At 32.6% G+C, this 12,358-nt stretch overlaps 1 protein-coding gene across 5 annotated transcripts in view; it reads left to right on the top strand.

Annotated features, from left to right (window-relative positions):
• STK3 (serine/threonine kinase 3) overlaps window positions 1-12,358 on the top strand; it is a 539,323-nt gene that overhangs the window by 387,306 nt on the left and 139,659 nt on the right. The gene's annotated exons all lie outside the window — the stretch shown is intronic.

The raw sequence follows: 12,358 nt of genomic DNA, 5'->3' as shown, positions 1-12,358 counted from the left end.
TAGCCTTTGTCTCAGCCTTTCTACTAAGAAATAGATACTAACTCCTGGGCCACTCTTTGGAGTTGTTTTCTTCAGTCAATTCTTTGCTTCTCTTTCCAAGCTTTTGACTTTTTATTCTCCAAGTTTTCATAACTCTATTGCATAGCTCTCATTTCTTTTCCCCATTTTTCTTCTTTTTCTTATTGATTTTTAAAATCCTTTTTGAGCTCTTCCAACTTTTCAAGCTTGAGGGCAGTTCCTGTCCTCCTTTGAGGTTTCAGATGTTGGCATTTTGCCATTGCTGTAGTCATCTGGGTTTGTGTTTTGATCTTCCTTGTCACCATAGTAGTTTTCTATGATCAGAGCTATTTTTGCTAGTTTGTTCAATTTTAAAAATTGAGCTCTGCACCTAGGGCACAGGGGAGATTGTTCCAGACTTCTTTTGAAGGGAGACAGGGATCTCTTACTGACTTTGTGTTCCCACTGGGTTGGGTTGACCTGGCATGGGCCTTCCTGTTATGCCAGTGGAATTAAGGGCTTGACATTAGCTTTCTGTGCTTTGGTTAGTGTTCTCACAACTGGCCTGTTGAGCCACTGGCCTAGGAAAAGGGCAATGCTGCTCTTTGCCTTAGAGCTTTCCACTAGATTCCCCACATAATGCCTGCGCTAGGCCACATCCCCTCCCCTGCCCAAATGAGACAGACCTTTCCTGATGTCCTTCCAACATATTTTAAGCTGAAAATTTGTTTCACTCTGAATGTTTGTGGCTTCTGTCATTCCAAAATCCATTCAGAGACTTGATCTAGCATTGATTCCTAAGGAAACTGGGGAGAGCTCAAATAATGTCCTGGCTTCTTTCTGATATCTTCAACTCTTTAAACACTTTGGCTTCACCATCTTTTGACTAAAGGCTATACCTAGTCATTGGCCTACTTTTAAGGTACTTAAGGGACAAATTTTTTGGATACTCGTCACTATTCTTCTATTTATTAAAGGACATATCATTGTTCTTTGGTTTTTATTTACTGCCTTCCATGAACTGGCAATCTTAACTGATTTTCTACTTCTGTTATCATTTGAGCTACTTGTTCTTCTGATCAGCAAGAAACTTTGTATGACTCACCTTGACTCAGGAATTTAACCTTTATTAATGCAGAATACCTCATAATAGTATTGAGTAAAATTCAGAAAGATGGAAGAGAGTACTGGCTGAGAAGTAATTATGAACCTAGAAGAGGAAGATCACAGAGTCACAGATTTTTAGATTTGGAAGTCATCTCAATAGCCATCTAGTGTAACCCATACATGAAAGGAATTCCTAATATTAACATATCCAGCAAGCAGTTGTTTAGACTGAGCTTGAATTGAGTGGCCCTACTACTATTTGAAGTGGCCCATTTCACTTTTGAACAGGCCTCTGATTGGTAGAATATTTTTTGTAATATCAGAAACCTAAAGTTGTCTCTTTACAACTACCCATTGTTCCTGTTTTGTCCCTGGCTAAATAGAACAAATCGAATCCTTCCTTCTTATAATAGCCTTTCAGATGCCTAAAGATGACTGTCATATCTTTTCTTAATATTATTTTCTCCAAGTTAAACATACTTAGTTCTTTCAACTTTTTCTCATATGAAATGAACTCAAGGTCTTTTATCTTCCTAGTTGCCTCTTGGGCACAATCCAGGTAATCAGTATCATTCTTAATTCCACATATCTGGGACTGAATACAATACTGTAAATGAAGTCTGACAAAAAAAGAGAGGACTTAACACTTTCAATGTCCAGAAGGCTATGCAACCAAAGATTAGTTTTTTGGCTGCTACAATACTTTGTTGATGCATGTTCAATCCACTAAAATTCCTTACATTTTTTTTTTTTTTTAAGAATAACTGTTGTCCTGAATTTTTTACTTGTAAAGTTGGGGGGGGAGGGTTTGTACCCTAGTATAAGACTTTACATTTATCCCTATTGAATTTCATCTTGATAGATTTAAGCAAATGATTTAGCCTAGCCTGTCAAGATCCTTTTGGATCCTGATTCTGTCATCTATATGTTCACCATTCCTCCTGGATTTGTATCATCTTCAAATTTGATAAATATACATTTTATGATTTAATCCAAATCATTGATCAAAATGTTAAATAGTACAGGACTATGCACAGATCTGGAGGTACACTCACTAATCTTTGAGCCCTGCCACTTAAAACCAATCAGTTCTGAATTTTTCTTGTTTTACCATACAATCTATTTTTAAAAAATCATTTCTACAAAGAGTGTATGTTATATTCCATCGAAACTTTGCCAAAATCTAGGTAAGCTCTATCTATAATATTTATTAATCCTGTGGAAAAAAAGAAGTGTGGCTAGGAAGTCATACCCTGTGCTTAATGAAATCATTCTGGCTTTTTGTAATTTTCTATAGCTAGATGTTTTCCAATTTTTTAAAAGCATCCATTCTACAATTTTCCCATAAATTCAAGTCTGGTTTATGAACCTATAATTTTTAAGACATAGTTTTCTTCCCTCATATGAAAATAGGAAAATTTGTTCCTCTCTAATTTTATATCCTCTCTCCTATTTTCCATGATACTTCAAATAGTAGTAAAGCAGCAAAAAGTATGAAACTCTATATGTACTTTTTTTTCTCTCCCAGTGTAACTCCCCTGAGGCTGTTTCTCATTGGATATCTGTCAAGTATGTGGATAATACCCCTGCTCTTATTTACCATTTCTTGAAAGAACACTCAAGAGAGGGTGGAAGGTTCTAATCAATTCTTTTTTATCCATTCATGTTCTCTCTGTTCCCTCTCAGTTTCCTGCAAAATAATATACCTTAAAATATTTCTACTAAGGGTTTTCTTTTTGTCAGAGGCACCAAATCAGTTATTGCCAATACAAAAAAAAAAAAAAAAAGCCAACAACAAAACTCTCAATTAGTCTAGGACTACTTTTTTCCTCTCTTTTCTCCAAGGGTTTTTTGTTTGCAAATATTGGACAATTCTGATATGTTTCTACATTACTCTAAAAATAGTATATATAAATATGTAGCTTTAGATAACCGTGCTCATAAGCCAAGAAAAGAATTCTGAAATTAATTCATGATGTGACAAATTGTCTATTCTGTCTTCCTATGTAATTCTGTGTAGCATGGAAAATTCTAAAGCAGAACAATGAATTCCCTTAAACCAAAACTGAGCTCATTGCAGTTTGTTTGAACGGGAACTGAAGAAGGAACATTTATATTGAACATATTTTATGGTTAATAACGATACAGGAGTGAGTACAAAATAATCAGTATGTTGCAGAAATGATACTAGGTTTAGAGTGTGAGATCATAGATAAAATTACATTGTGGTTAGGCCTTATGAAAAGCATCAGACTAGAGCCAAGATATATTACTTATTGTTTTGGATTACATTATAATGGCTAGCAATGCACAGGCAATTGGCTTTTGGAGAGGCAAAAGTAGATTTAAGATAGGTGAAAAATTCCTGACAAAAATATTTTCAAAGCAACAATATATTTTTATATATATGCATTCAATATATATATATTTGTTATATATATATTCATATACGATACATATTTTCATAGTATTATTCTGTCATATAGAGGGAAACATTATATAATTGGGAATACTTGGAATTGGATAAGTAGCTAAAGGCAGAGATAATGGCAAAGTACCCAGATATAGTACCCAAAGCAATTTTTATTTGAAATACACTGCTGCTAAATGTTATGGAAGTAATACTGTATAATCTTCTGAATAACATAAGGCCTAAAAAGTTATAAATTTGGTGATTGCACTAGTTGACTTTGCAGGTCCTCCCAACCCTTAAATTTATGACCTTGATTAGCTCACCAAAAAAAAAAAAAAAAAAGTCTGTTCACACACGCGTACACACATGCCCATACATATATACAAATGTATATAAGCATATACATATGTTTATGTATAAATACATACACACATAAATATATATTGTTTGAAAAATGGCTGAACCAGTTGTGGTATGTATGTGAATCAAACTAAGTTTTCTTAATGCCAGCCTAACACTATTCACTGCTTCACTCAGTTGCCCTTATAATCATTTACTTTGAGGCTAATCATTTCTAACTGAATGTATTATTTTTTCAAAAGTTTTCTCTTCATTTGGCCATTTTATAATAAATGTTACTGTCTAAAAATTACTTGAATGTTTGTTCTTAAAAGTCAGAATGGCTTAATAGTTAGAAAATTGACCCAGGATTTAAGCTTGTATAAAAGTCAGATCAACAAAGTGATCAATAAAAATTGCAATTCAGAAGAATGCATTGTCTTACTGAGATAGGGAAGTTCAGTGAGGGGAATTCTAAATAGAGGTTACATATAAAGGGGAGAAATTTGGTAAATAGGTGGAACAACATTCACAAGTTATTTATTGCAGGGTGACAGTCTTTCCTAGAAAAAACACAGAATGAGTTTAGGCCTCTTCTAGCCCAAAGAGGTAGGCTATGCCCCAAGCCAGGGTCACTTTAGAGTTATTGGAATAGCCAAAGAGAAGGGTTATAGACGTGTCCTTGGAGCTACCTCCGTTCATGTGTAAGGATAGTTAGAAACTGTTGGTCACAGCAGAGATTGCCAAGACTTTCCTGTGGGATATATGATTAGAAATTGTTAATCAGAATAAGCTCAGGGTTTGACAAGAGCAAGGGAAATCTAAATTCAAGCCCTTCTTTACCACAGCCTGACTTTACAAACTGGACAAGTCTCTTAACCTCACAATTTTCTGTGCAACTCTTTTAAAACTGTAAACTGCAGAAAAGGTGCCAACCTAAATTGGTAAAGTTTCCATAATTCTTCCCATCTGTCAATGAAAAGACAGGTACAGATCCTGTTCCTATGCCTATTTTATTGTAGTGTAAGTTCACTTAATGATTTAGAAGAAGGAAACATGTTTGCATTTTAGTTTCTGAAGAATTTGCCCCAGAAATAGATATGTGGTGTTAATAGGTTTGTGGCATCTCAAGAGGGAAAATTGACCAGGTCAGATTTAGAGTCAGAATCAATCAACATTTAGTGTGAAGCAAATACTGTGTTAAGCTCAAGGGATATAAAGAAAGTCATAACTTAGTCCCAGCCCTTAGGGGCTTCATAGTTTAATTAGGAGGACAGCACTTAAAAAGAAGCTGAAAAAAGGGGGAAGGGCACAATGAAATCATACAACCTGATGGGAAATGATCTGACCAAGTGTGAGTTTCCAAGTGGATTTCATCTTACAGAATGAATTTCTAGAAATGATGAAGTCTAGAAAATTCCAGGTGCAGTTGATATTTTATCACTACTGCTATTACTTATGATCAAGATTAGCCCTAGGCAAAATTAGGAAATCGAAGAAGTTTGTTTTGGGGTTTTTTCTCTGTATGCCATTTTTCTCCCTTAATGAAGCTCTTTCTTCCCTTGCTCCTGCTTTAGCATTCTCATTCCTTCCAAATAGTTTCTCTCAGGAAAAAGCTGATAATGATTTACAGTGACTAGTAAGGCTTAAAGCCTCAAAGCTTTGCATGCTTGTAGAATGACAAAGCCAAAGGAATCAACCTAGTGCCAAAATTTTAGATGTCATTAAGCCAGTAGACAGGGGAGAGAAGTAGAGGATCCTTCCCAGTGAAAAGAAATCATATAATTCTTTCTTTGGTTCATTCAGTGATTTTCTTATATGAAAGAATAGCATCTCATAGGAACTACTTTAAACCACCTGCTTCCTACTTAGAGTGTGATAACAAACTGCTGATTCTTACAAATTAGCAAAAAAGGAAGATGGCCTAGCTTCTGATTTTGAGTAACTTTTAGGGGGATACTAGAGATCTGAGATATATTACATGTGCACATTTGTTTGATCACAGGATTCTTCATTGGCCTATACTACAAATGAATGAGCAAATGAATAAATGAAAACAAAAATATATGTGTGTGTGTGTGTGTGTGTGTATTCCTTACTATGTGCTACTATGGCTACAAATAAAAGAAGCATCTGCTTTCATGAAGCTCTCATTAATTGAAGGAAACAATATATAAAAGAAAGTTTGACCACAGGAAAAATGGAAAGGAAGTCCTAAACATGCTGCAGTGGGGGTTAGATGACAAGGCCCAGAAATCTTCATATCACAAGAGTAAATAAAGATCATGTTCCTGGGCAACCATAGTTTATAGAGTCAGGACAGGTGGTAATGTAAATTAAATGTTCCTCATTCATTAACAGCAATGCATTTGTTGATTTTGTATGAGCAGTTATAGTAATGGAGTGAAGAGAAAATACAAAAGTGTAAGCAAGGGGTAATGCTCTTATTGATACCTGTCCTTCCCAGATGGAATTTAGGACAGGAAGGGAAAGAGTAAGGAGCAAGATGGGTAAGGCAGCTCTTGGTGGCCATGGATTTTCTCACCATCTGGCTTTCCCAGATGGCTTCTTTATTGTCTTTAAACAATCCCAAGAAAGTGTTTTTACAACCTAACTTGGAAACTTATAAATATATTTAAAACTGGAAAGTCTTCCTTTTATATGCCATTCATATTCCTTGTGTTACATCCTCAGGGATAGAGACTAGCTAGACAATATTTTCTTGTTAGCTCTTTAGGGCCAGAAATATGTTGTGTTTATCTTTGTTTCCTCAAGGCCTTTTCTACTATCTTATATATCATGTATGCTTAATTAATATTTCTTGAATTAAAAGATCTTTATGTATATTCGAAGGCAAATTTTAAATTGCCTTTTCAACCATTTCCAATTTAAATAATTTCAATTTCCTTGATTTTTATACAGGTTTTATTTTCAGATCTTTAATCTTCTCTATGGACGTTCTTTGGACTTTGTCCAAGTTGCCTATATCCTTCATTAGTTTAGAATATATTCTGTGGATTTAAGGAGAAAAATCTCGATTCTTATATGCATCTACTCTCTAGCTTTTTGGTAACAACTTAAGGGAAAAGTTCTAAGACCATTAATCAGGTGGAACATCCATATCATGAAGAATTTTGAAAAAATAGTTAATATGGTTGAAAGTATTATAATAGTTATATCAGTGCATTATGGATATTTAAACATCTATCATTTATGCTTGGAACTTAAATATTCCTCAAATAAGTTTTTTTTTTTTTAAATTCTTTCAACAGAGTTAAATTTTCATGATTTGTCATCTGTTTTGAAATACAATGCAAATTAGAAATGCTAATTGGTAGTGTTTGATGAGTTAGAATTTAGAGGCTATTGTGTTCCACATAATTAATTTTATCTGACTCTATGTAGGAAGTCAGTTTCAAGGGAGGGAAAAATATTTTTTCTCCAAAATTTCAAAGACCAAAAAAACAGATTGGTTGAGGAAATAACTGATAAGGAATTTCCTTAGAAATTCTCTTGAGTTTTATTTATCTACAAAGAGTAGAAAAACAGCAAAGACAGAGAAGCTTTATTAAATTTTACCATTAAATTTGTTCAAAAATATTTTTTTAAAAATTTCAGGGTCATAATTCAGTTGCTTCTAAAGAAATATATGAAGTTCATGTCCTTTTTTCTTTGTGTGTATATATATATATATATATATATGTCATAGCAAACACAGTACTCTATGACAGTGCGATTTCTTTCTATCTTGAGATTTCCTTCTTCTCTTTGTTTTTGAAATGAGTAGTAAGCCTTTAGGGGAAAAATGGAAGTGTAATTCAACAAATTATTTTCTTATAATTTGCTTGTATGAACAATATCATAAAAGATTTTATTAAAAGAGGAACATAGTGCTTGTCTGAAACAGGTTACAGGGGTTTCTTATTTTATAATTAAAATTTTCATACTAATTATAACTTTCATAGCTAAAATGATATGTCAACCTCTCTTAATCCCTTTTAAATGAACAAATATATCTTCTGCTTGAATAATATGGTTTTAGAATTTGTTTATTTTCTTTTTTTAGAACACATATATTACACACCATTAGTAAGTTTTATATTTTTAAAGTGTAGGTTTTCAAATTTGAATGCTAAGATTAATGGAAAATGTATAAATAAGAATAGAATGGTAAATAAGTATTTTATAATAAAGCCAGAAATAAATTACAAATATAGATGTGTAAATAAAAAAAGTGAGAATATTTGCCCTTTGTAATTCAAGTTCATTTTATAGTGTTCCCTTCATTTCCATAAAAGTGCAAAAAGTTCAGTATTTCAATATTTTTAAGATATTGTTACTGATTTTGCTGAAGCATAAAGACCATTTTTTTTGTTTTTGGTGTTTGATGTGGTTATATGTAATATAGTACATAATTATGTCTTTAAAAAAAAAGTCGAAGGCTTAAGTTCAGTGCTAGCTTCCTTAATAGATTAGTAGATTAAGTGTAAATGTGTTTTTATTTCACTCAAGTGACCATATATTAAATAAAAATTGTGTAGACATAAAGAATGCTAATCCCTAATGTTTTTCTCTGGGGGTGGGGGAGAACAAAAACTTTCCTTTTTTTTTTTTTTTTTCCCAAATGTCATTGACTTTCTTAATTGAAAATGTTTAATTTTTTCTTTCTTAATTGAAAATCTCTGATTCCAGCTTCATTGAACATTGCTAACTTTTGTGCCAAATGTGACATAGCTCAGATTTTAGATTTTTTTTTCTACAGAACCATTACATTTTAAAGTTATATGATAAAACTTATTACTTAAAACAATAAGGAAGTAAATTTTCATAGACTTTGAGTTAGAAATGATCTCAAATGACATTAAGTGCAACTGTACAGCAATCCCAGCTATACTATCTCTAACTTTGCCTTGCATGTAATAGTGTTCATTGACTGAAAAGAACAAGACGTCATCTAGATTAAAGGTTTAGTGAAGGGTAAGGAACACATTATATCTTAAGAAACTCTTCTTCTACTTTTGGATCATTCTCACTGTTAGAGAATTGTGAGGAGAACTTTGTCATTTCTCTATTCAAAAAAGCTTATGCACCTCATAATAGCCTGAAAAATAAAATTTAAAGTCCTCTTTTTGGTATTTAATGCTCTTTATTATTTAATTCCAACTTGTCTTTTCTGGGTGACACTCTTTATCTTTTTTTTTAATACCATGTATTCCAGTCAAATTGGCCTGCTTGTTTTCAGTTACATGCAGTTTCCATTTCTAGTTCTGTTTTTGTATAAACTCTTTCATGTGTCTGGAATGAATTTCTTCACCTTAATTTCCTAGAGTACCTTGATTCTTTTAGTTTCAGCTCTGACTCTTATAGTAGACCTATGCTGATCCTTCTAATATTTGTTAATGGCTCTTTCTTGCTCCTGAATTTGCATGCTATATGTTTTATATTTATTTGTTTTCATTTATGTTCTTTCCCTCAAATAAAATGTAAGTATCTTTACAAAAGTTATTGTTTCTTTGGTTTTTCTATCCTCAGAACTTAGCATAGTGCCTGGTAGCAGGTTTTCAATAAATACTTGTTGAATAAGTGAATAAATGAATTGTTGAATGTGACTTAAAGTATCCATAATATTAGAAAGATTATGGAGAAATGAATTTCCCCTTCTTCATTTCAAAAAGCATGTACTATTCAGTAACTTTTTTCACATAATTCCAAGTTGTTTTCTAGAATGGTTGTATCTATTCATAGGTCTACTAATTACCTGCCTATTTTTTCACAGCTTCTCCAGCATTTGAAATGGCATAACATTTGTAAAACATTTTGAAATATGTAAAGCACTATATAAATGCTAGTTGTTATTGTTATTTCTATTATTATTTATCATTTTCCTTTTTTTAAATTGTTATTACCAATCTGATGGGTATAAGGTGGAACCAACCTCAGAATTACTTTAATTTGTATTTCTCCAATTAATAATAATTTCGAGCATTTATCATGCAATTATAATCTTCTCTTGATAAGTCTACTCATAGCTTTATTGTTTATCAATTTAAGTATAGTTCTTATTTTTATAAATTTGAATTTTTGTTTAAATGCTTTGGAAAAGAGATATTTATTAAAGAATTTTTTTTCCAAAGATTCTCCACCCACCCCCCAATAATTGTTTCCCTTTTAATCTTAAGTTTATTGGACTTGTTTGTGTAAAAACTTTAATTATATGTAATGACAATTATCCATTTTTCTCTTCTGTGGCCCACTGTATCCCTTGTTTGCTTATGAACTTTTCTTGTATTCATAGATCTGATAAACAACTCTTCCCAGTTTTCTCTTATGTGTTATGATATGACCATTTATACCTAAGGAATATATTTATTTATAGCTTATTTTACTATAAGGCATAAGGTGTTGATCTAAATATAATTTCTTTCTTCCATACTGCCATACCTGATTTACTCAACTTTTTTTTTTTTTTTTTTTGATCAAAAGGACTTATCCTAGCAGTTTGATTCTTTGAGCTTATTGATCACTAGGTAACAAGATTAATTTCCTGGCAGAATGGATACAGTGTTAGTCCTGGAGTCAGGAAGACGAGTTCAAATCTAACCTAAACTTTTATTAACTTTCTGATTCTGGCAATTCACCTAATCTCTGTTTGCCTCAATATCTTAATCTATAAAATGAGTATAATAGTCACATTTACTTCCCAAGTTTGTTGTGAGGAAAAAATAAAGTAATATTTGTAAAATACTTGGTGAATTAAAGCACTATATAAATATTTTTGCCTAATAAATTCTACTGATTGATCTATTTTTTTTTTTAACTAGTACCAAATTGTTTTGGGAATTATGATGAAGTTTAATACTGTGGAATTTCAGATCTGGTCTTGGTAGGCTTCCATCCTAACTTTAAAAGTAAATTATTATTCTCCCTGAAATTCTTGACCTTTTTTGATTCTATATGAATTTATATAAAGGAGAAGAGCACATGGACCAGTGAGTCGGACTTCAGTTCCTACTAAAATTCTAGAAAGATTATTAAAACAGATTATGGTTAATGAACATTTCAGAAAAGAAATGTTGATTACAACAAGCCATCATGAATATATCATGTTTTCTTAACTTTATACCCTTTTTTATTAACCGATTATAAACGGAGAGATCAAAGGAATGCCATATATAGCTGTAGTTTACCTTGATTTTAAGAAAATGCTTGATTTTTAAGAAAATGCTATCCTTATGGGAAAAAATATGGGCTAGACCATACAATTGTGTTGATTTGAAACTAGTTAAATTGCTAGCAGTCCTCAGTGGGAGGGAGGAAGGGAGAAAATAGAATGAAGGAAATCTTTCAACTGGGTTTTAAAATTTTCCTTCACAAATGCAAGATAAAAGAGGGATAGTTTGTCTGGTAGATATTTGGGGTTGTGTTGAACTACAGTCTCAATATGAGTGATCAGTATAATATAGCAGACTGCATTAAGAGAGACATAGCTTCCAGGAATAAGGAAATGATGGTCCTATCATTTCAGTTAGTACTTTACCCTGGACATAGCACATTTGGAGCATTGTGTTCTATTTATCACAGTTTAAGAAGAACATCAATAATATATCCAGAGGACGGCAGCTGGAATGATGAAGGACTTAGAATTCATTAGAACTAGAGGCAAGAATTAGAAGAATCATTGAATGGAAGTTGCAAAATGGAATATTTATGCTTAATGTCAGGAGAATCTTTCTTTTTTTTTTAATATTTTTTGAATTTTATTTTATTTAATAATAACTTTATATTGACAGAATCCATGCCAGGGTAATTTTTTACAACATTATTCCTTGCACTCGCTTATGTTTCAATTTTTCCCCTCCCTTTCTCCCTCCCTCGACCCCCTCCCCAAGATGGCAAGCAGTCCTATATATGTTAGATATGTTGCAGTATATCCTAGATACAGTATATGTTTGCAGAACCGAACAGTTCTCTTGTTGCACAGGGAGAATTGGATTCAGAAGGTAAAAATAACTCGGGAAGAAAATCAAAAATGAAAATAGTTCATATTCGTTTCCCAGTGTTCTTTCTTTGGGTATAGCTGTTTCTGTCCATCATTTTCCATTGAAACTAAGTTAGGTCTCTTTGTCAAAGAAATCCACTTCCATCAGAATACATCCTCATACAATATCGTTGTCGAAGTATATAATGATCTCCTGCTTCTGCTCATTTCACTTAGCATCAGTTCATGTAGGTCTCTCCAAGCCTCTCTGTATTCATCCTGCTGGTCATTCCTTACAGAGCAATAATATTCCATAACATTCATATACACAATTTACCCAGCCATTCTCCAATTGATGGACATCCATTCATTTTCCAGTTTCTAGCCACTACAAACAGGGCTGCCACAAACATTTTGGCACATACAGGTCCCTTTCCCTTTTTTAGTATCTCTTTGGGGTATAAGCCCAATAGTAACACTGCTGTATCAAAGGGTATGCACATTTTGATAACTTTTTGGGCATA

The sequence above is a fragment of the Antechinus flavipes genome, chromosome 1, assembly GCF_016432865.1.
Source record: "Antechinus flavipes isolate AdamAnt ecotype Samford, QLD, Australia chromosome 1, AdamAnt_v2, whole genome shotgun sequence".
Taxonomy (NCBI): domain Eukaryota; kingdom Metazoa; phylum Chordata; class Mammalia; order Dasyuromorphia; family Dasyuridae; genus Antechinus; species Antechinus flavipes.
The sequence above is the reverse complement of the archived record's forward strand: the minus strand, read 5'-3'. Positions and strand labels throughout refer to the sequence as shown.